The sequence below is a fragment of the Pleurodeles waltl genome, chromosome 4_1 (assembly GCF_031143425.1).
Source record: "Pleurodeles waltl isolate 20211129_DDA chromosome 4_1, aPleWal1.hap1.20221129, whole genome shotgun sequence".
In the NCBI taxonomy this organism is placed as follows: Eukaryota; Metazoa; Chordata; class Amphibia; order Caudata; family Salamandridae; genus Pleurodeles; species Pleurodeles waltl.
In genome coordinates, this window is record NC_090442.1 from 40,660,769 (window position 1) to 40,684,343 (window position 23,575).

At 39.6% G+C, this 23,575-nt stretch overlaps 7 non-coding genes across 7 annotated transcripts; all 7 read right to left on the reverse strand.

The window, feature by feature from the left end:
• Positions 1-227: 227 nt before the first annotated feature.
• On the reverse strand, positions 228-300 carry TRNAR-UCG (transfer RNA arginine (anticodon UCG)). Its single transcript has one exon. It is a non-coding gene; the product is annotated as a tRNA-Arg (tRNA).
• Positions 301-9,347: 9,047 nt separating this feature from the next.
• Positions 9,348-9,420, reverse strand: TRNAR-UCG (transfer RNA arginine (anticodon UCG)). The gene has a single exon. It is a non-coding gene; the product is annotated as a tRNA-Arg (tRNA).
• Positions 9,421-11,171: 1,751 nt separating this feature from the next.
• On the reverse strand, positions 11,172-11,244 carry TRNAR-UCG (transfer RNA arginine (anticodon UCG)). Its single transcript has one exon. It is a non-coding gene; the product is annotated as a tRNA-Arg (tRNA).
• Positions 11,245-12,995: 1,751 nt separating this feature from the next.
• TRNAR-UCG (transfer RNA arginine (anticodon UCG)) lies at positions 12,996-13,068 on the reverse strand. The gene has a single exon. It is a non-coding gene; the product is annotated as a tRNA-Arg (tRNA).
• Positions 13,069-18,423: 5,355 nt separating this feature from the next.
• Positions 18,424-18,496, reverse strand: TRNAR-UCG (transfer RNA arginine (anticodon UCG)). Its single transcript has one exon. It is a non-coding gene; the product is annotated as a tRNA-Arg (tRNA).
• Positions 18,497-21,185: 2,689 nt separating this feature from the next.
• On the reverse strand, positions 21,186-21,258 carry TRNAR-UCG (transfer RNA arginine (anticodon UCG)). The gene has a single exon. It is a non-coding gene; the product is annotated as a tRNA-Arg (tRNA).
• A 1,751-nt stretch (positions 21,259-23,009) lies between these two features.
• TRNAR-UCG (transfer RNA arginine (anticodon UCG)) lies at positions 23,010-23,082 on the reverse strand. The gene has a single exon. It is a non-coding gene; the product is annotated as a tRNA-Arg (tRNA).
• Between the last annotated feature and the right edge of the window lie 493 nt (positions 23,083-23,575).

The window sequence follows — 23,575 nt, forward strand, 5'->3', positions numbered from 1 at the left end:
GATTGTGCCATGACATATTGTTGTATACGTATTGCATATCCGTGGCATTTATGAAGAGGTACTTTGGTATGGCAGAAAGACAGAAAAGTAGCAATGCTGAAGGTATAACATGACTGATTGTGCAGTTTGCATTGGGCTTTCTTAATGAGTGAGAGTGAAATGATTATTGTAAGAGTGTATTTCCAGTTTGTATGTAAAGATAAGTTGGGTGCTGTGACAAAAAGACTCAACCATGAAGGGACTCAAACCCTCAATCTTCTGATCCGAAGTCAGACGCCTTATCCATTAGGCCACATGGTCACTGACTGCAAAATGTTTGGGTGTTTAGGGTTAGGTGGTATGAATGGATGTGGAACATATCAATTACAGGTGCGCAGGACAGGATCCCATACCGTTCTTCATCTTCTTTCCATCAAAGGAGTTTTTTCAAACAATATCTAGATAATTTCCAAAGTTTCATATCTTATGATGTGCTTTTTTGCCGTTAATCCTCCTTCTTCTTTTATTGAATACTCTGTTTTATGCTGCAATGGTATTTTTGGATTATTTTAAAAGAGAATGAAACTGCTTTGACAGTAGTTCAGACTTCCCATTTATTGACTTGCTAATTTGCTCCCTGAATTAGCTTATACAAGTGACATGAACAGGGCCTTGACCTAAGCACGTACCTGAAAGGCTGTCACCACCTCTGGAAATAAAATTCACAGCAGCTCAAAACATTCATTTTGAAAGAGAATATTTCAAGTGAGTCCAAGTTTAATTTCAATAAAGAAAGCTGTATAAAATGACACGCTGCACATTTGGGTAACCAACATGACACTTTTCAGTGAAGAAGTGGAATGGTTCTGTTGCAATATACTATCACCCTGGCAAGCTGCTACGAGGAAGAGTAAACAATATGATTAGGTTTCAGCAAAAATGTATTAGTTCAGGGTGTGCACCTCAGATAGACTTAAACTTACACACCCTGGTCTGTGAGAGTAGTGCCCTATCCATTGCGGCATTGAGGGTAATCTGCAAGACAGAGTTCCAAAATCATCCTTTCATCTCAGTTCATGGCTACATACAGTATTTCTGCAGTCATTCGTTTCTTTTTTCTGTCTTTAATTAAACTGACCATTTTAAACCTCCGGCACCGACCACTTCAATCTTACCGTTTTTGTGCTATCATAGGGCCTTGGAACTTTTGGCAAGTGGACAGAAGCAGTCAGAGAACCACATCACAATACATACTCCTTTGCCTGATACCTTTCACAACAAACTGCTCTTGGAAAAAGACGTTAACCGGTTCTTGCTCTCAGACAGACACAGAAAGCCTATCACCACCTCTACGAACATATTTCAATCAAACCAATATATATCATTCAACAATTATGCCTCTGTATCAATATAACTACAACTCGAGACAGAAAGGAATTTAAAAAACAATCTGCCCTTTTGAATAACCAGCATAATTTTAAGGACGTACAAATTGGAATGTGACAATTTCAGAGTTCCTCATTCATAAGAAGTCTGTGAGATAGTATCTCAGAAAGATCCTAAGTTTATAGCAAAAATGGTTGTAAGGGTGATTTTTACCACACAATTGCAACTAGGTGCCTCAATCTGCAAGAGACCAGTCCTTGACAGACTACACAACTGGGGCAACAGCAAAGGCAGCAATTGTGTCAATCGTTTATGATTCTTCTCTAGTACTATACTTTTTCTGAGGGACAATTTGCATTATTCCTGGAGAAAATCATAGAGCTTCTACCCATGCATAGTTTCTGCTTTCTGCACGCACACACTCCCTGCACTGAGTCTACCCACAGTTCTGTTCGGAATGATTGTGCCATGGCATATTGTTGTATACGTATTGCATATCCGTGGCATTTATGAAGAGGTACTTTGGTATGGCAGAAAGACAGAAAAGTAGCAATGCTGAAGGTATAACATGACTGATTGTGCAGTTTGCATTGGGCTTTCTTAATGAGTGAGAGTGAAATGAGTATTGTAAGAGTGTATTTCCAGTTTGTATGTAAAGATAAGTTGGGTGCTGTGACAAAAAGACTCAACCATGAAGGGACTCAAACCCTCAATCTTCTGATCCGAAGTCAGACGTCTTATCCATTAGGCCACATGGTCACTCACTGCAATATGTTTGGGTGTTTAGGGCTAGGTGGTATGAATGGATGTGGAACATATCAATTACAGGTGCGCAGGACAGGATCCCATACCGTTCTTCATCTTCTTTCCATCAAAGGAGTTTTTTCAAACAATCTCTAGATAATTTCCAAAGTTTCATATCTTATGATGTGCTTTTTTGCCGTTAATCCTCCTTCTTCTTTTATTGAATACTCTGTTTTATGCTGCAATGGTATTTTTGGATTATTTGAAAAGAGAATGAAACTGCTTTAATAGTAGTTCAGACTTCCCATTTCTTGACTTGCTAATTTGCTCCCTGAATTAGCTTATACAAGTGACATGAACAGGGCCTTGACCTAAGCACGTACCTGAAAGGCTGTCACCACCTCTAGAAATAAAATTCACAGCAGCTCAAAACATTGATTTTGAAAGAGAATATTTCAAGTGAGTCCAAGTTTAATTTCAATAAAGAAAGCTGTATAAAATGACACGCTGCACATTTGGGTAACCAACATGACACTTTTCAGTGAAGAAGTGGAATGGTTCTGTTGCAATATACTATCACCCTGGCAAGCTGCTACGAGGAAGAGTAAACAATATGATTAGGTTTCAGCAAAAATGTATTAGTTCAGGGTGTGCACATCCGATAGACTTAAACTTACACACCCTGGTCTGTGAGAGTAGTGCCCTATCCATTGCGGCATTGAGGGTAATCTGCAAGACAGAGTTCCAAAATCATCCTTTCATCTCAGTTCATGGCCACATAGAGTATTTCTGCAGTCATTCGTTTCACTTTTCTGTCTTTAATTAAACTGACCATTTTAAACCTCCGGCACCCACCACTTCAATCTTACCGTTTTTGTGCTATCATAGGGCCTTGGAACTTTTGGCAAGTGGACAGAAGCAGTCAGAGAACCACATCACAATACATACTCCTTTGTCTGATACCTTTCACAACAAACTGCTCTTGGAAAAATACCTTAACCGGTCCTTGCTCTCAGACAGACACAGAAAGCCTATCACCACCTCTACGAACATATTTCAATCAAACCAATATATATCATTCAACAATTATGCCTCTGTATCAATATAACTACAACTCGAGACAGAAAGGAATTTAAAAAAAAATCTGCCCATTTGAATAACCAGCAGAGTTTTAAGGACGTACAAATTGGAATGTGACAATTTCAGAGTTCCTCATTCATAAGAAGTCTGTGAGATAGTATCTCAGAAAGATCTCAAGTTTATGGCAAAAATGGTTGTAAGGGTGATTTTTACCACACAATTGCAACTAGGTGCCTCAATCTGCAAGAGACCAGTCCTTGACAGATTACACAACTGGGGCAACAGCAAAGGCAGCAATTGTGTCAATCGTTTATGATTCTTCTCTAGTACTATACTTTTTCTGAGGGACAATTTGCATTATTCCTGGAGAAAATCATAGAGCTTCTACCCATGCATAGTTTCTGATTTCTGCACGCACACACTCCCTGCACTGAGTCTACCCACAGTTCTGTTCGGAATGATCATGCCATGACATATTGTTGTATACGTATTGCATATCCGTGGCATTTATGAAGAGGTACTTTGGTATGGCAGAAAGACAGAAAAGTAGCAATGCTGAAGGCATAACATGACTGATTGTGCAGTTTGCATTGGGCTTTCTTAATGAGTGAGAGTGAAATGAGTATTGTAAGAGTGTATTTCCATTTTGTATGTAAAGATAAGTTGGGTGCTGTGACAAAAAGACTCAACCATGAATGGACTCGAACCCTCAATCTTGTGATCCGAAGTCAGACGCCTTATCCATTAGGCCACATGGTCCCTGACTGCAATATGTTTGGGTGTTTAGGGTTAGGTGGTATGAATGGATGTGGAACATATCAATTACAGGTGCGCAGGACAGGATCCCATACCGTTCTTCATCTTCTTTCCATCAAAGGAGTTTTTTCAAACAATATCTAGATAATTTCCAAAGTTTCATATCTTATGATGTGATTTTTTGCCGTTAATCCTCCTTCTTCTTTTATTGAATACTCTGTTTTATGCTGCAATGGTATTTTTGGATTATTTGAAAAGAGAATGAAACTGCTTTGACAGTAGTTCAGACTTCCCATTTATTGACTTGCTAATTTGCTCCCTGAATTAGCTTATACAAGTGACATGAACAGGGCCTTGACCTAAGCACGTACCTGAAAGCCTGTCACCACCTCTAGAAATAAAATTCACAGCAGCTCAAAACATTCATTTTGAAAGAGAATATTTCAAGTGAGTCCAAGTTTAATTTCAATAAAGAAAGTTGTATAAAATGACACGCTGCACATTTGGGTAACCAGCATGACTCTTTTCAGTGAAGAAGTGGAATGGTTCTGTTGCAATATACTATCACCCTGGCAAGCTGCTACGAGGAAGAGTAAACAATATGATTAGGTTTCAGCAAAAATGTATTAGTTCAGGGTGTGCACCTCAGATAGACTTAAACTTACACACCCTGGTCTGTGAGAGTAGTGCCCTATCCATTGCGGCATTGAGGGTAATCTGCAAGGCAGAGTTCCAAAATCATCCTTTCATCTCAGTTCATGGCCACATACAGTATTTCTGCAGTCATTCGTTTCACTTTTCTGTCTTTAATTAAACTGACCATTTTAAACCTTCGGCACCCACCACTTCAATCTTACAGTTTTTGTGCTATCATAGGGCCTTGGAACTTTTGGCAAGTGGACAGAAGCAGTCAGAGAACCACATCACAATACATACTCCTTTGCCTGATACCTTTCACAACAAATTGCTCTTGGAAAAAGACGTTAACCGGTCCTTGCTCTCAGACAGACACAGAAAGCCTATCACCACCTCTACGAACATATTTCAATCAAACCAATATATATCATTCAACAATTATGCCTCTGTATCAATATAACTACAACTCGAGACAGAAAATAATTTAAAAAACAATCTGCCCATTTAAATAACCAGCAGAGTTTTAAGGACGTACAAATTGGAATGTGACAATTTCAGAGTTCCTCATTCATAAGAAGTCTGTGAGATAGTATCTCAGAAAGATCTCAAGTTTATAGCAAAAATGGTTGTAAGGGTGATTTATACCACACAATCGCAACTAGGTGCATCAATCTGCAAGAGACCAGTCCTTGACAGATTACACAACTGGGGCAACAGCAAAGGCAGCAATTGTGTCAATCCTTTATGATTCTTCTCTAGTACTATACTTTTTCTGAGGGACAATTTGCATTATTCCTGGAGAAAATCATAGTGCTTCTACCCACGCATAGTTTCTGCTTTCTGCACGCACACACTCCCTGCACTGAGTCTACCCACAGTTCTGTTCGGAATGATTGTGCCATGACATATTGTTGTATACGTATTGCATATCCGTGGCATTTATGAAGAGGTACTTTGGTATGGCAGAAAGACAGAAAAGTAGCAATGCTGAAGGTATAACATGACTGATTGTGCAGTTTGCATTGGGCTTTCTTAATGAGTGAGAGTGAAATGATTATTGTAAGAGTGTATTTCCAGTTTGTATGTAAAGATAAGTTGGGTGCTGTGACAAAAAGACTCAACCATGAAGGGACTCAAACCCTCAATCTTCTAATCCGAAGTCAGACGCCTTATCCATTAGGCCACATGGTCACTGACTGCAATATGTTTGGGTGTTTAGGGTTAGGTGGTATGAATGGATGTGGAACATATCAATTACAGGTGCGCAGGACAGGATCCCATACCGTTCTTCATCTTCTTTCCATCAAAGGAGTTTTTTCAAACAATATCTAGATAATTTCCAAAGTTTCATATCTTATGATGTGCTTTTTTGCCGTTAATCCTCCTTCTTCTTTTATTGAATACTTTGTTTTATGCTGCAATGGTATTTTTGGATTATTTTAAAAGAGAATGAAACTGCTTTGACAGTAGTTCAGACTTCCCATTTATTGACTTGCTAATTTGCTCCCTGAATTAGCTTATACAAGTGACATGAACAGGGCCTTGACCTAAGCACGTACCTGAAAGGCTGTCACCACCTCTGGAAATAAAATTCACAGCAGCTCAAAACATTCATTTTGAAAGAGAATATTTCAAGTGAGTCCAAGTTTAATTTCAATAAAGAAAGCTGTATAAAATGACACGCTGCACATTTGGGTAACCAACATGACACTTTTCAGTGAAGAAGTGGAATGGTTCTGTTGCAATATACTATCACCCTGGCAAGCTGCTACGAGGAAGAGTAAACAATATGATTAGGTTTCAGCAAAAATGTATTCGTTCAGGGTGTGCACCTCAGATAGACTTAAACTTACACACCCTGGTCTGTGAGAGTAGTGCCCTATCCATTGCGGCATTGAGGGTAATCTGCAAGACAGAGTTCCAAAATCATCCTTTCATCTCAGTTCATGGCTACATACAGTATTTCTGCAGTCATTCGTTTCTTTTTTCTGTCTTTAATTAAACTGACCATTTTAAACCTCCGGCACCGACCACTTCAATCTTACCGTTTTTGTGCTATCATAGGGCCTTGGAACTTTTGGCAATTGGACAGAAGCAGTCAGAGAACCACATCACAATACATACTCCTTTGCCTGATACCTTTCACAACAAACTGCTCTTGGAAAAAGACGTTAACCGGTTCTTGCTCTCAGACAGACACAGAAAGCCTATCACCACCTCTACGAACATATTTCAATCAAACCAATATATATCATTCAACAATTATGCCTCTGTATCAATATAACTACAACTCGAGACAGAAAGGAATTTAAAAAACAATCTGCCCTTTTGAATAACCAGCATAATTTTAAGGACGTACAAATTGGAATGTGACAATTTCAGAGTTCCTCATTCATAAGAAGTCTGTGAGATAGTATCTCAGAAAGATCCTAAGTTTATAGCAAAAATGGTTGTAAGGGTGATTTTTACCACACAATTGCAACTAGGTGCCTCAATCTGCAAGAGACCAGTCCTTGACAGATTACACAACTGGGGCAACAGCAAAGGCAGCAATTGTGTCAATCGTTTATGATTCTTCTCTAGTACTATACTTTTTCTGAGGGACAATTTGCATTATTCCTGGAGAAAATCATAGAGCTTCTACCCATGCATAGTTTCTGCTTTCTGCACGCACACACTCCCTGCACTGAGTCTACCCACAGTTCTGTTCGGAATGATTGTGCCATGGCATATTGTTGTATACGTATTGCATATCCGTGGCATTTATGAAGAGGTACTTTGGTATGGCAGAAAGACAGAAAAGTAGCAATGCTGAAGGTATAACATGACTGATTGTGCAGTTTGCATTGGGCTTTCTTAATGAGTGAGAGTGAAATGAGTATTGTAAGAGTGTATTTCCAGTTTGTATGTAAAGATAAGTTGGGTGCTGTGACAAAAAGACTCTACCATGAAGGGACTCAAACCCTCAATCTTCTGATCCAAAGTCAGACGCCTTATCCATTAGGCCACATGGTCACTCACTGCAATATGTTTGGGTGTTTAGGGCTAGGTGGTATGAATGGATGTGGAACATATCAATTACAGGTGCGCAGGACAGGATCCCATACCGTTCTTCATCTTCTTTCCATCAAAGGAGTTTTTTCAAACAATCTCTAGATAATTTCCAAAGTTTCATATCTTATGATGTGCTTTTTTGCCGTTAATCCTCCTTCTTCTTTTATTGAATACTCTGTTTTATGCTGCAATGGTATTTTTGGATTATTTGAAAAGAGAATGAAACTGCTTTAATAGTAGTTCAGACTTCCCATTTCTTGACTTGCTAATTTGCTCCCTGAATTAGCTTATACAAGTGACATGAACAGGGCCTTGACCTAAGCACGTACCTGAAAGGCTGTCACCACCTCTAGAAATAAAATTCACAGCAGCTCAAAACATTCATTTTGAAAGAGAATATTTCAAGTGAGTCCAAGTTTAATTTCAATAAAGAAAGCTGTATAAAATGACACGCTGCACATTTGGGTAACCAACATGACACTTTTCAGTGAAGAAGTGGAATGGTTCTGTTGCAATATACTATCACCCTGGCAAGCTGCTACGAGGAAGAGTAAACAATATGATTAGGTTTCAGCAAAAATGTATTAGTTCAGGGTGTGCACATCCGATAGACTTAAACTTACACACCCTGGTCTGTGAGAGTAGTGCCCTATCCATTGCGGCATTGAGGGTAATCTGCAAGACAGAGTTCCAAAATCATCCTTTCATCTCAGTTCATGGCCACATAGAGTATTTCTGCAGTCATTCGTTTCACTTTTCTGTCTTTAATTAAACTGACCATTTTAAACCTCCGGCACCCACCACTTCAATCTTACCGTTTTTGTGCTATCATAGGGCCTTGGAACTTTTGGCAAGTGGACAGAAGCAGTCAGAGAACCACATCACAATACATACTCCTTTGTCTGATACCTTTCACAACAAACTGCTCTTGGAAAAATACGTTAACCGGTCCTTGCTCTCAGACAGACACAGAAAGCCTATCACCACCTCTACGAACATATTTCAATCAAACCAATATATATCATTCAACAATTATGCCTCTGTATCAATATAACTACAACTCGAGACAGAAAGGAATTTAAAAAAAAATCTGCCCATTTGAATAACCAGCAGAGTTTTAAGGACGTACAAATTGGAATGTGACAATTTCAGAGTTCCTCATTCATAAGAAGTCTGTGAGATAGTATCTCAGAAAGATCTCAAGTTTATGGCAAAAATGGTTGTAAGGGTGATTTTTACCACACAATTGCAACTAGGTGCCTCAATCTGCAAGAGACCAGTCCTTGACAGATTACACAACTGGGGCAACAGCAAAGGCAGCAATTGTGTCAATCCTTTATGATTCTTCTCTAGTACTATACTTTTTCTGAGGGACAATTTGCATTATTCCTGGAGAAAATCATAGAGCTTCTACCCATGCATAGTTTCTGCTTTCTGCACGCACACACTCCCTGCACTGAGTCCACCCACAGTTCTGTTCGGAATGATTGTGCCATGACATATTGTTGTATACGTATTGCATATCTGTGGCATTTATGAAGAGGTACTTTGGTATGGCAGAAAGACAGAAAAGTAGCAATGCTGAAGGTATAGCATGACTGATTGTGCAGTTTGCATTGGGCTTTCTTAATGAGTGAGAGTGAAATGATTATTGTAAGAGTGTATTTCCAGTTTGTATGTAAAGATAAGTTGGGTGCTGAGACAAAAAGACTCAACCATGAAGGGACTCGAACCCTCAATCTTCTGATCCGAAGTCAAACGCCTTATCCATTAGGCCACATGGTCACTGACTGCAATATGTTTGGGTGTTTAGGGTTAGGTGGTATGAATGGATGTGGAACATATCAATTACAGGTGCGCAGGACAGGATCCCATACCGTTCTTCATCTTCTTTCCATCAAAGGAGTTTTTTCAAACAATATCTAGATAATTTCCAAAGTTTCATATCTTATGATGTGCTTTTTTGCCGTTAATCCTCCTTCTTCTTTTATTGAATACTCTGTTTTATGCTGCAATGGTATTTTTGGATTATTTGAAAAGAGAATGAAACTGCTTTGACAGTAGTTCAGACTTCCCATTTATTGACTTGCTAATTTGCTCCCTGAATTAGCTTATACAAGTGACATGAACAGGGCCTTGACCTAAGCACGTACCTGAAAGGCTGTCACCACCTCTGGAAATAAAATTCACAGCAGCTCAAAACATTCATTTTGAAAGAGAATATTTGAAGTGACTCCAAGTTTAATTTCAATAAAGAAAGCTGTATAAAATGACACGCTGCACATTTGGGTAACCAGCATGACTCTTTTCAGTGAAGAAGTGGAATGGTTCTGTTGCAATATACTATCACCCTGGCAAGCTGCTACGAGGAAGAGTAAACAATATGATTAGGTTTCAGCAAAAATGTATTAGTTCAGGGTGTGCACCTCAGATAGACTTAAACTTACACACCCTGGTCTGTGAGAGTAGTGCCCTATCCATTGCGGCATTGAGGGTAATCTGCAAGACAGAGTTCCAAAATCATCCTTTCATCTCAGTTCATGGCCACATACAGTATTTCTGCAGTCATTCGTTTCACTTTTCTGTCTTTAATTAAACTGACCATTTTAAACCTCCGGCACCCACCACTTCAATCTTACAGTTTTTGTGCTATCATAGGGCCTTGGAACTTTTGGCAAGTGGACAGAAGCAGTCAGAGAACCACATCACAATACATACTCCTTTGCCTGATACCTTTCACAGCAAACTGCTCTTGGAAAAAGACGTTAACCGGTTCTTGCTCGCAGACAGACACAGAAAGCCTATCACTACCTCTACGAACATATTTCAATCAAACCAATATATATCATTCAACAATTATGCCTCTGTATCAATATAACTACAACTCGAGACAGAAAGGAATTTAAAAAACAATCTGCCCATTTGAATAACCAGCATAGTTTTAAGGACGTACAAATTGGAATGTGACAATTTCAGAGTTCCTCATTCATAAGAAGTCTGTGAGATAGTATCTCAGAAAGATCTCAAGTTTATAGCAAAAATGGTTGCAAGGGTGATTTTTACCACACAATTGCAACTAGGTGCCTCAATCTGCAAGAGACCAGTCCTTGACAGATTACACAACTGGGGCAACAGCAAAGGCAGCAATTGTGTCAATCGTTTATGATTCTTCTCTAGTACTATACTTTTTCTGAGGGACAATTTGCATTATTCCTGGAGAAAATCATAGAGCTTCTACCCATGCATAGTTTCTGCTTTCTGCACGCACACACTCCCTGCACTGAGTCTACCCACAGTTCTGTTCGGAATGATTGTGCCATGACATATTGTTGTATACGTATTGCATATCCGTGGCATTTATGAAGAGGTACTTTGGTATGGCAGAAAGACAGAAAAGTAGCAATGCTGAAGGTATAACATGACTGATTGTGCAGTTTGCATTGGGCTTTCTTAATGAGTGAGAGTGAAATGATTATTGTAAGAGTGTATTTCCAGTTTGTATGTAAAGATAAGTTGGGTGCTGTGACAAAAAGACTCAACCATGAAGGGACTCGAACCCTCAATCTTCTGATCCGAAGTCAGACGCCTTATCCATTAGGCCACATGGTCACTGACTGCAATATGTTTGGGTGTTTAGGGTTAGGTGGTATGAATGGATGTGGAACATATCAATTACAGGTGCGCAGGACAGGATCCCATACCGTTCTTCATCTTCTTTCCATCAAAGGAGTTTTTTCAAACAATATCTAGATAATTTCCAAAGTTTCATATCTTATGATGTGCTTTTTGGCCGTTAATCCTCCTTCTTCTTTTATTGAATACTCTGTTTTATGCTGCAATGGTATTTTTGGATTATTTGAAAAGAGAATGAAACTGCTTTGACAGTAGTTCAGACTTCCTATTTATTGACTTGCTAATTTGCTCCCTGAATTAGCTTATACAAGTGACATGAACAGGGCCTTGACCTAAGCACGTACCTGAAAGGCTGTCACCACCTCTGGAAATAAAATTCACAGCAGCTCAAAACATTCATTTTGAAAGAGAATATTTCAAGTGAGTCCAAGTTTCATTTCAATAAAGAAGGCTGTATAAAATGACACGCTGCACATTTGGGTAACCAGCATGACACTTTTCAGTGAAGAAGTGGAATGGTTCTGTTGCAATATACTATCACCCTGGCAAGCTGCTACGAGGAAGAGTAAACAATATGATTAGGTTTCAGCAAAAATGTATTAGTTCAGGGTGTGCACCTCAGATAGACTTAAACTTACACACCCTGGTCTGTGAGAGTAGTGCCCTATCCATTGCGGCATTGAGGGTAATCTGCAAGACAGAGTTCCAAAATCATCCTTTCATCTCAGTTCATGGCTACATACAGTATTTCTGCAGTCATTCGTTTCACTTTTCTGTCTTTAATTAAACTGACCATTTTAAACCTCCGGCACCCACCACTTCAATCTTACCGTTTTTGTGCTATCATAGGGCCTTGGAACTTTTGGCAAGTGGACAGAAGCAGTCAGAGAACCACATCACAATACATACTCCTTTGCCTGATACCTTTCACAACAAACTGCTCTTGGAAAAATACGTTAACCGGTCCTTGCTCTCAGACAGACACAGAAAGCCTATCACCACCTCTACGAACATATTTCAATCAAACCAATATATATCATTCAACAATTATGCCTCTGTATCAATATAACTACAACTCGAGACAGAAAGGAATTTAAAAAACAATCTGCCCATTTGAATAACCAGCAGAGTTTTAAGGACGTACAAATTGGAATGTGACAATTTCAGAGTTCCTCATTCATAAGAAGTCTGTGAGATAGTATCTCAGAAAGATCTCAAGTTTATAGCAAAAATGGTTGTAAGGGTGATTTTTACCACACAATTGCAACTAGGTGCCTCAATCTGCAAGAGACCAGTCCTTGACAGATTACACAACTGGGGCAACAGCAAAGGCAGCAATTGTGTCAATCCTTTATGATTCTTCTCTAGTACTATACTTTTTCTGAGGGACAATTTGCATTATTCCTGGAGAAAATCATAGAGCTTCTACCCATGCATAGTTTCTGCTTTCTGCACGCACACACTCCCTGCACTGAGTCCACCCACAGTTCTGTTCGGAATGATTGTGCCATGACATATTGTTGTATACGTATTGCATATCCGTGGCATTTATGAAGAGGTACTTTGGTATGGCAGAAAGACAGAAAAGTAGCAATGCTGAAGGTATAACATGACTGATTGTGCAGTTTGCATTGGGCTTTCTTAATGAGTGAGAGTGAAATGATTATTGTAAGAGTGTATTTCCAGTTTGTATGTAAAGATAAGTTGGGTGCTGTGACAAAAAGACTCAACCATGAAGGGACTCGAACCCTCAATCTTCTGATCCGAAGTCAGACGCCTTATCCATTAGGCCACATGGTCACTGACTGCAATATGTTTGGGTGTTTAGGGTTAGGTGGTATGAATGGATGTGGAACATATCAATTACAGGTGTGCAGGACAGGATCCCATACCGTTCTTCATCTTCTTTCCATCAAAGGAGTTTTTTCAAACAATATCTAGATAATTTCCAAAGTTTAATATCTTATGATGTGCTTTTTTGCCATTAATCCTCCTTTCTTCTTTTATTGAATACTCTGTTTTATGCTGCAATGGTATTTTTGGATTATTTGAAAAGAGAATGAAACTGCTTTGACAGTAGTTCAGACTTCCCATTTCTTGACTTGCTAATTTGCTCCCTGAATTAGCTTATACAAGTGACATGAACAGGGCCTTGACCTAAGCACGTACCTGTCACCACCTCTAGAAATAAAATTCACAGCAGCTCAAAACATTCTTTTTGAAAGAGAATATTTCAAGTGAGTCCAAGTTTAATTTCAATAAAGAAAGCTGTATAAAATAACACGCTGCACATTTGGGTAACCAACATGACACTTTTCAGTGAAGAAGTGGAATGGTTCTGTTGCAATATACTATCACCCTGGCAAGCTGCTACGAGGAAGAGTAAACAATATGATTAGGTTTCAGCAAAAATGTATTAGTTCAGGGTGTGCACCTCCGATAGACTTAAACTTACACACCCTGGTCTGTGAGAGTAGTGCCCTATCCATTGCGGCATTGAGGGTAATCTGCAAGACAGAGTTCCAAAATCATCCTTTCATCTCAGTTCATGGCCACATACAGTATTTCTGCAGTCATTCGTTTCACTTTTCTGTCTTTAATTAAACTGACCATTTTAAACCTCCGGCACCCACCACTTCAATCTTACCGTTTTTGTGCTATCATAGGGCCTTGGAACTTTTGGCAAGTGGACAGAAGCAGTCAGATAACCACATCACAATACATACTCCTTTGCCTGATACCTTTCACAACAAACTGCTCTTGGAAAAATACGTTAACCGGTCCTTGCTCTCAGACAGACACAGAAAGCCTTTCACCACCTCTACGAACATATTTCAATCAAACCAATATATATCATTCAACAATTATGTCTCTGTATCAATATAACTACAACTCGAGACAGAAAGGAATTTAAAAAACAATCTGCCCATTTGAATAACCAGCAGAGTTTTAAGGACGTACAAATTGGAATGTGACAATTTCAGAGTTCCTCATTCATAAGAAGTCTGTGAGATAGTATCTCAGAAAGATCTCAAGTTTATAGCAAAAATGGTTGTAAGGGTGATTTTTACCACACAATTGCAACTAGGTGCCTCAATCTGCAAGAGACCAGTCCTTGACAGATTACACAACTGGGGCAACAGCAAAGGCAGCAATTGTGTCAATCCTTTATGATTCTTCTCTAGTACTATACTTTTTCTGAGGGACAATTTGCATTATTCCTGGAGAAAATCATAGAGCTTCTACCCATGCATAGTTTCTGCTTTCTGCACGCACACACTCCCTGCACTGAATCTACCCACAGTTCTGTTCAGAATGATTGTGCCATGTCATATTGTTGTATACGTATTGCATATCCGTGGCATTTATGAAGAGGTACTTTGGTATGGCAGAAAGACAGAAAAGTAGCAATGCTGAAGGCATAACGTGACTGATTGTGCAGTTTGTATTGGGCTTTCTTAATGAGTGAGAGTGAAAGTGAAAGGAGTATTGTAAGAGTGTGCCTCCATTTTGTATGTAAAGATAAGATGGGTGCTGTGAGAGATAGACTCAACCACGAAGGGGCTCAAGCCCTCAATCTTCTGATCCGAAGTCAGATGCCTTATCCATTAGGCCACATGGTCACTAACTGCAGTATGTTTGGGTGTTTAGGGTTAGGTGGTATGAATGGATGTGGAACATATCAATTACAGGTGCGCAGGACAGGATCCCATACCGTTCTTCATCTTCTTTCCATCAAAGGAGTTTTTTCAAACAATATCTAGATAATTTCCTTATGATGTGCTTTTTTGCCGTTAATCCTCCTTTCTTCTTTTATTGAATACTCTGTTTTATGCTGCAATGGTATTTTTGGATTATTTGAAAAGAGAATGAAACTGCTTTGACAGTAGTTCAGACTTCCCATTTCCTGACTTGCTAATTTGCTCCCTGAATTAGCTTATACAAGTGACATGAACAGGGCCTTGACCTAAGCACGTACCTGAAAGCCTGTCACCACCTCTAGAAATAAAATAAACAGCAGCTCAAAACATTCATTTTGAAAGAGAATATTTCAAGTGAGTCCAAGTTTAATTTCAATAAAGAAAGCTGTTGCTGCACATTTGGGTAACCAGCATGACTCTTTTCAGTGAAGAAGTGGAATGGTTCTGTTGCAATATACTATCACCCTGGCAAGCTGCTACGAGGAAGAGTAAACAATATGATTAGGTTTCAACAAAAATGTATTAGTTCAGGGTGTGCACCTCAGATAGACTTAAACTTACACACCCTGGTCTGTGAGAGTAGTGCCCTATCCATTGCGGCATTGAGGGTAATCTGCAAGACAGAGTTCCAAAATCATCCTTTCATCTCAGTTCATGGCTACATACAGTATTTCTGCAGTCATTCGTTTCTTTTTTCTGTCTTTAATTAAACTGACCATTTTAAACCTCCGGCACCCACCACTTCAATCTTACCGTTTTTGTGCTATCATAGGGCCTTGGAACTTTTGGCAAGTGGACAGAAGCAGTCAGAGAACCACATCACAATACATACTCCTTAGCCTGATACCTTTCACAACAAACTGCTCTTGGAAAAAGACGTTAACCGGTTCTTGCTCTCAGACAGACACAGAAAGCCTATCACCACCTCTACGAACATATTTCAATCAAACCAATATATATCATTCAACAATTATGCCTCTGTATCAATATAACTACAACTCGAGACAGAAAGGAATTTAAAAAACAATCTGCCCTTTTGAATAACCAGCATAATTTTAAGGACGTACAAATTGGAATGTGACAATTTCAGAGTTCCTCATTCATAAGAAGTCTGTGAGATAGTATCTCAGAAAGATCCTAAGTTTATAGCAAAAATGGTTGTAAGGGTGATTTTTACCACACAATTGCAACTAGGTGCCTCAATCTGCAAGAGACCAGTCCTTGACAGATTACACAACTGGGGCAACAGCAAAGGCAGCAATTGTGTCAATCGTTTATGATTCTTCTCTAGTACTATACTTTTTCTGAGGGACAATTTGCATTATTCCTGGAGAAAATCATAGAGCTTCTACCCATGCATAGTTTCTGCTTTCTGCACGCACACACTCCCTGCACTGAGTCTACCCACAGTTCTGTTCGGAATGATTGTGCCATGGCATATTGTTGTATACGTATTGCATATCCGTGGCATTTATGAAGAGGTACTTTGTTATGGCAGAAAGACAGAAAAGTAGCAATGCTGAAGGCATAACATGACTGATTGTGCAGTTTGCATTGGGCTTTCTTAATGAGTGAGAGTGAAATGAGTATTTGTATGTAAAGATAAGTTGGGTGCTGTGACAAAAAGACTCAACCATGAATGGACTCGAACCCTCAATCTTGTGATCCGAAGTCAGACGCCTTATCCATTAGGCCACATGGTCCCTGACTGCAATATGTTTGGGTGTTTAGGGTTAGGTGGTATGAATGGATGTGGAACATATCAATTACAGGTGCGCAGGACAGGATCCCATACCGTTCTTCATCTTCTTTCCATCAAAGGAGTTTTTTCAAACAATATCTAGATAATTTCCAAAGTTTCATATCTTATGATGTGATTTTTTGCCGTTAATCCTCCTTCTTCTTTTATTGAATACTCTGTTTTATGCTGCAATGGTATTTTTGGATTATTTGAAAAGAGAACGAAACTGCTTTGACAGTAGTTCAGACTTCCCATTTATTGACTTGCTAATTTGCTCCCTGAATTAGCTTATACAAGTGACATGAACAGGGCCTTGACCTAAGCACGTACCTGAAAGCCTGTCACCACCTCTAGAAATAAAATTCACAGCAGCTCAAAACATTCATTTTGAAAGAGAATATTTCAAGTGAGTCCAAGTTTAATTTCAATAAAGAAAGTTGTATAAAATGACACGCTGCACATTTGGGTAACCAGCATGACTCTTTTCAGTGAAGAAGTGGAATGGTTCTGTTGCAATATACTATCACCCTGGCAAGCTGCTACGAGGAAGAGTAAACAATATGATTAGGTTTCAGCAAAAATGTATTAGTTCAGGGTGTGCACCTCAGATAGACTTAAACTTACACACCCTGGTCTGTGAGAGTAGTGCCCTATCCATTGCGGCATTGAGGGTAATCTGCAAGGCAGAGTTCCAAAATCATCCTTTCATCTCAGTTCATGGCCACACACAGTATTTCTGCAGTCATTCGTTTCACTTTTCTGTCTTTAATTAAACTGACCATTTTAAACCTTCGGCACCCACCACTTCAATCTTACAGTTTTTGTGCTATCATAGGGCCTTGGAACTTTTGGCAAGTGGACAGAAGCAGTCAGAGAACCACATCACAATACATACTCCTTTGCCTGATACCTTTCACAACAAATTGCTCTTGGAAAAAGACGTTAACCGGTCCTTGCTCTCAGACAGACACAGAAAGCCTATCACCACCTCTACGAACATATTTCAATCAAACCAATATATATCATTCAACAATTATGCCTCTGTATCAATATAACTACAACTCGAGACAGAAAATAATTTAAAAAACAATCTGCCCATTTAAATAACCAGCAGAGTTTTAAGGACGTACAAATTGGAATGTGACAATTTCAGAGTTCCTCATTCATAAGAAGTCTGTGAGATAGTATCTCAGAAAGATCTCAAGTTTATAGCAAAAATGGTTGTAAGGGTGATTTATACCACACAATCGCAACTAGGTGCATCAATCTGCAAGAGACCAGTCCTTGACAGATTACACAACTGGGGCAACAGCAAAGGCAGCAATTGTGTCAATCCTTTATGATTCTTCTCTAGTACTATACTTTTTCTGAGGGACAATTTGCATTATTCCTGGAGAAAATCATAGTGCTTCTACCCATGCATAGTTTCTGCTTTCTGCACGCACACACTCCCTGCACTGAGTCTACCCACAGTTCTGTTCGGAATGATTGTGCCATGACATATTGTTGTATACGTATTGCATATCCGTGGCATTTATGAAGAGGTACTTTGGTATGGCAGAAAGACAGAAAAGTAGCAATGCTGAAGGTATAACATGACTGATTGTGCAGTTTGCATTGGGCTTTCTTAATGAGTGAGAGTGAAATGATTATTGTAAGAGTGTATTTCCAGTTTGTATGTAAAGATAAGTTGGGTGCTGTGACAAAAAGACTCAACCATGAAGGGACTCAAACCCTCAATCTTCTGATCCGAAGTCAGACGCCTTATCCATTAGGCCACATGGTCACTGACTGCAATATGTTTGGGTGTTTAGGGTTAGGTGGTATGAATGGATGTGGAACATATCAATTACAGGTGCGCAGGACAGGATCCCATACCGTTCTTCATCTTCTTTCCATCAAAGGAGTTTTTTCAAACAATATCTAGATAATTTCCAAAGTTTCATATCTTATGATGTGCTTTTTTGCCGTTAATCCTCCTTCTTCTTTTATTGAATACTCTGTTTTATGCTGCAATGGTATTTTTGGATTATTTTAAAAGAGAATGAAACTGCTTTGACAGTAGTTCAGACTTCCCATTTATTCACTTGCTAATTTGCTCCCTGAATTAGCTTATACAAGTGACATGAACAGGGCCTTGACCTAAGCACGTACCTGAAAGGCTGTCACCACCTCTGGAAATAAAATTCACAGCAGCTCAAAACATTCATTTTGAAAGAGAATATTTCAAGTGAGTCCAAATTTAATTTCAATAAAGAAAGCTGTATAAAATGACACGCTGCACATTTGGGTAACCAACATGACACTTTTCAGTGAAGAAGTGGAATGGTTCTGTTGCAATATACTATCACCCTGGCAAGCTGCTACGAGGAAGAGTAAACAATATGATTAGGTTTCAGCAAAAATGTATTAGTTCAGGGTGTGCACCTCAGATAGACTTAAACTTACACACCCTGGTCTGTGAGAGTAGTGCCCTATCCATTGCGGCATTGAGGGTAATCTGCAAGACAGAGTTCCAAAATCATCCTTTCATCTCAGTTCATGGCTACATACAGTATTTCTGCAGTCATTCGTTTCTTTTTTCTGTCTTTAATTAAACTGACCATTTTAAACCTCCGGCACCCACCACTTCAATCTTACCGTTTTTGTGCTATCATAGGGCCTTGGAACTTTTGGCAAGTGGACAGAAGCAGTCAGAGAACCACATCACAATACATACTCCTTTGCCTGATACCTTTCACAACAAACTGCTCTTGGAAAAAGACGTTAACCGGTTTTTGCTCTCAGACAGACACAGAGGGCCATATTTATACTCCGTTTGCGCCGAAATTGCGTCGTTTTTTTTGACGCAATTTCGACGCAAAACTAACGCCAACTAACGCCATATTTATACTATGGCGTTAGAGGCGAATAGCGCCAAAGTTCCCGGAATGTGCGTCATTTTTTAGCGTGAACCCCTTCCTTGCGTTAATGATATGCAAGGGAGGCGTTCCCGTCTAAAAAATGACTCCCAGGCCTTTACGTGGTATTTATACTCCCGGGCAAAAGAGACGCCCGGGAGTTGGCGTGGCTAAAAACGGCGCATTTGCGCCACTTTTTAACGCCTGCTCAGGGCAGGCGTTAAGGGGCCTGTGGGCTCAAAATGAGCCCACAGGTGCCCTCCCATGCCCCCAGGGACCCCCCCTGCCACCCTTGCCCACCCCAGGAGGACCCCCAAGGATGGAGGGACCCACCCCAGGGACATTCAGGTAAGTTCAGGTAAGTATAATTTTTTATTTTTTATATTTTTTTTTGGTGGCATAGGGGGGCCTTATTTGTGCCCCCCTACATGCCACTATGCCCAATGACCATGCCCAGGGGACAGAAGTCCCCTGGGCATGGCCATTGGGCAAGGGGGCATGACTCCTATCTTTACAATGATAGGAGTCATGTTGATGGGGGATGGGCGTCGTTAAAAAATGGCGCAAGTCGGGTTAAGACGATTTTTTCGACGTAACCTGACTTGCCCCATTTTAAGACGCCCATGCGCCATTTTCCCCCTACGCCGGCGCTGTCTGGTCTACGTGGTTTTTTCCCACGCAAACCAGGCAGCGCCGGTCTGATTGCGCCGTCTAACGCCATTCCATAAATACGGCGCCCGCATGGCGCTTCAGAATGGCGTTAGACGGCGCAAAACTTTTTGACGCTAAACTGCGTTAGCGCAGTTTAGCGTCAAAAAGTATAAATATGGGCCAGAAAGCCTATCACCACCTCTACGAACATATTTCAATCAAACCAATATATATCATTCAACAATTATGCCTCTGTATCAATATAACTACAACTCGAGACAGAAAGGAATTTAAAAAACAATCTGCCCTTTTGAATAACCAGCATAATTTTAAGGACGTACAAATTGGAATGTGACAATTTCAGAGTTCCTCATTCATAAGAAGTCTGTGAGATAGTATCTCAGAAAGATCCTAAGTTTATAGCAAAAATGGTTGTAAGGGTGATTTTTACCACACAATTGCAACTAGGTGCCTCAATCTGCAAGAGACCAGTCCTTGACAGATTACACAACTGGGGCAACAGCAAAGGCAGCAATTGTGTCAATCGTTTATGATTCTTCTCTAGTACTATACTTTTTCTGAGGGACAATTTGCATTATTCCTGGAGAAAATCATAGAGCTTCTACCCATGCATAGTTTCTGCTTTCTGCACGCACACACTCCCTGCACTGAGTCTACCCACAGTTCTGTTCGGAATGATTGTGCCATGGCATATTGTTGTATACGTATTGCATATCCGTGGCATTTATGAAGAGGTACTTTGGTATGGCAGAAAGACAGAAAAGTAGCAATGCTGAAGGTATAACATGACTGATTGTGCAGTTTGCATTGGGCTTTCTTAATGAGTGAGAGTGAAATGAGTATTGTAAGAGTGTATTTCCAGTTTGTATGTAAAGATAAGTTGGGTGCTGTGACAAAAAGACTCAACCATGAAGGGACTCAAACCCTCAATCTTCTGATCCGAAGTCAGACGCCTTATCCATTAGGCCACATGGTCACTCACTGCAATATGTTTGGGTGTTTAGGGCTAGGTGGTATGAATGGATGTGGAACATATCAATTACAGGTGCGCAGGACAGGATCCCATACCGTTCTAAATCTTCTTTCCATCAAAGGAGTTTTTTCAAACAATCTCTAGATAATTTCCAAAGTTTCATATCTTATGATGTGCTTTTTTGCCGTTAATCCTCCTTCTTCTTTTATTGAATACTCTGTTTTATGCTGCAATGGTATTTTTGGATTATTTGAAAAGAGAATGAAACTGCTTTAATAGTAGTTCAGACTTCCCATTTCTTGACTTGCTAATTTGCTCCCTGAATTAGCTTATACAAGTGACATGAACAGGGCCTTGACCTAAGCACGTACCTGAAAGGCTGTCACCTTCTCTAGAAATAAAATTCACAGCAGCTCAAAACATACATTTTGAAAGAGAATATTTCAAGTGAGTCCAAGTTTAATTTCAATAAAGAAAGCTGTATAAAATGACACGCTGCACATTTGGGTAACCAACATGACACTTTTCAGTGAAGAAGTGGAATGGTTCTGTTGCAATATACTATCACCCTGGCAAGCTGCTACGAGGAAGAGTAAACAATATGATTAGGTTTCAGCAAAAATGTATTAGTTCAGGGTGTGCACATCCGATAGACTTAAACTTACACACCCTGGTCTGTGAGAGTAGTGCCCTATCCATTGCGGCATTGAGGGTAATCTGCAAGACAGAGTTCCAAAATCATCCTTTCATCTCAGTTCATGGCCACATAGAGTATTTCTGCAGTCATTCGTTTCACTTTTCTGTCTTTAATTAAACTGACCATTTTAAACCTCCGGCACCCACCACTTCAATCTTACCGTTTTTGTGCTATCATAGGGCCTGGGAACTTTTGGCAAGTGGACAGAAGCAGTCAGAGAACCACATCACAATACATACTCCTTTGTCTGATACCTTTCACAACAAACTGCTCTTGGAAAAATACGTTAACCGGTCCTTGCTCTCAGACAGACACAGAAAGCCTATCACCACCTCTACGAACATATTTCAATCAAACCAATATATATCATTCAACAATTATGCCTCTGTATCAATATAACTACAACTCGAGACAGAAAGGAATTTAAAAAAAAATCTGCCCATTTGAATAACCAGCAGAGTTTTAAGGACGTACAAATTGGAATGTGACAATTTCAGAGTTCCTCATTCATAAGAAGTCTGTGAGATAGTATCTCAGAAAGATCTCAAGTTTATGGCAAAAATGGTTGTAAGGGTGATTTTTACCACACAATTGCAACTAGGTGCCTCAATCTGCAAGAGACCAGTCCTTGACAGATTACACAACTGGGGCAACAGCAAAGGCAGCAATTGTGTCAATCCTTTATGATTCTTCTTTAGTACTATACTTTTTCTGAGGGACAATTTGCATTATTCCTGGAGAAAATCATAGAGCTTCTACCCATGCATAGTTTCTGCTTTCTGCACGCACACACTCCCTGCACTGAGTCCACCCACAGTTCTGTTCGGAATGATTGTGCCATGACATATTGTTGTATACGTATTGCATATCCGTGGCATTTATGAAGAGGTACTTTGGTATGGCAGAAAGACAGAAAAGTAGCAATGCTGAAGGTATAACATGACTGATTGTGCAGTTTGCATTGGGCTTTCTTAATGAGTGAGAGTGAAATGATTATTGTAAGAGTGTATTTCCAGTTTGTATGTAAAGATAAGTTGGGTGCTGAGACAAAAAGACTCAACCATGAAGGGACTCGAACCCTCAATCTTCTGATCCGAAGTCAAACGCCTTATCCATTAGGCCACATGGTCACTGACTGCAATATGTTTGGGTGTTTAGGGTTAGGTGGTATGAATGGATGTGGAACATATCAATTACAGGTGCGCAGGACAGGATCCCATACCGTTCTTCATCTTCTTTCCATCAAAGGAGTTTTTTCAAACAATATCTAGATAATTTCCAAAGTTTCATATCTTATGATGTGCTGTTTTGCCATTAATCCTCCTTCTTCTTTTATTGAATACTCTGTTTTATGCTGCAATGGTATTTTTGGATTATTTGAAAAGAGAATGAAACTGCTTTGACAGTAGTTCAGACTTCCCATTTATTGACTTGCTAATTTGCTCCCTGAATTAGCTTATACAAGTGACATGAACAGGGCCTTGACCTAAGCACGTACCTGAAAGGCTGTCACCACCTCTGGAAATAAAATTCACAGCAGCTCAAAACATTCATTTTGAAAGAGAATATTTGAAGTGACTCCAAGTTTAATTTCAATAAAGAAAGCTGTATAAAATGACACGC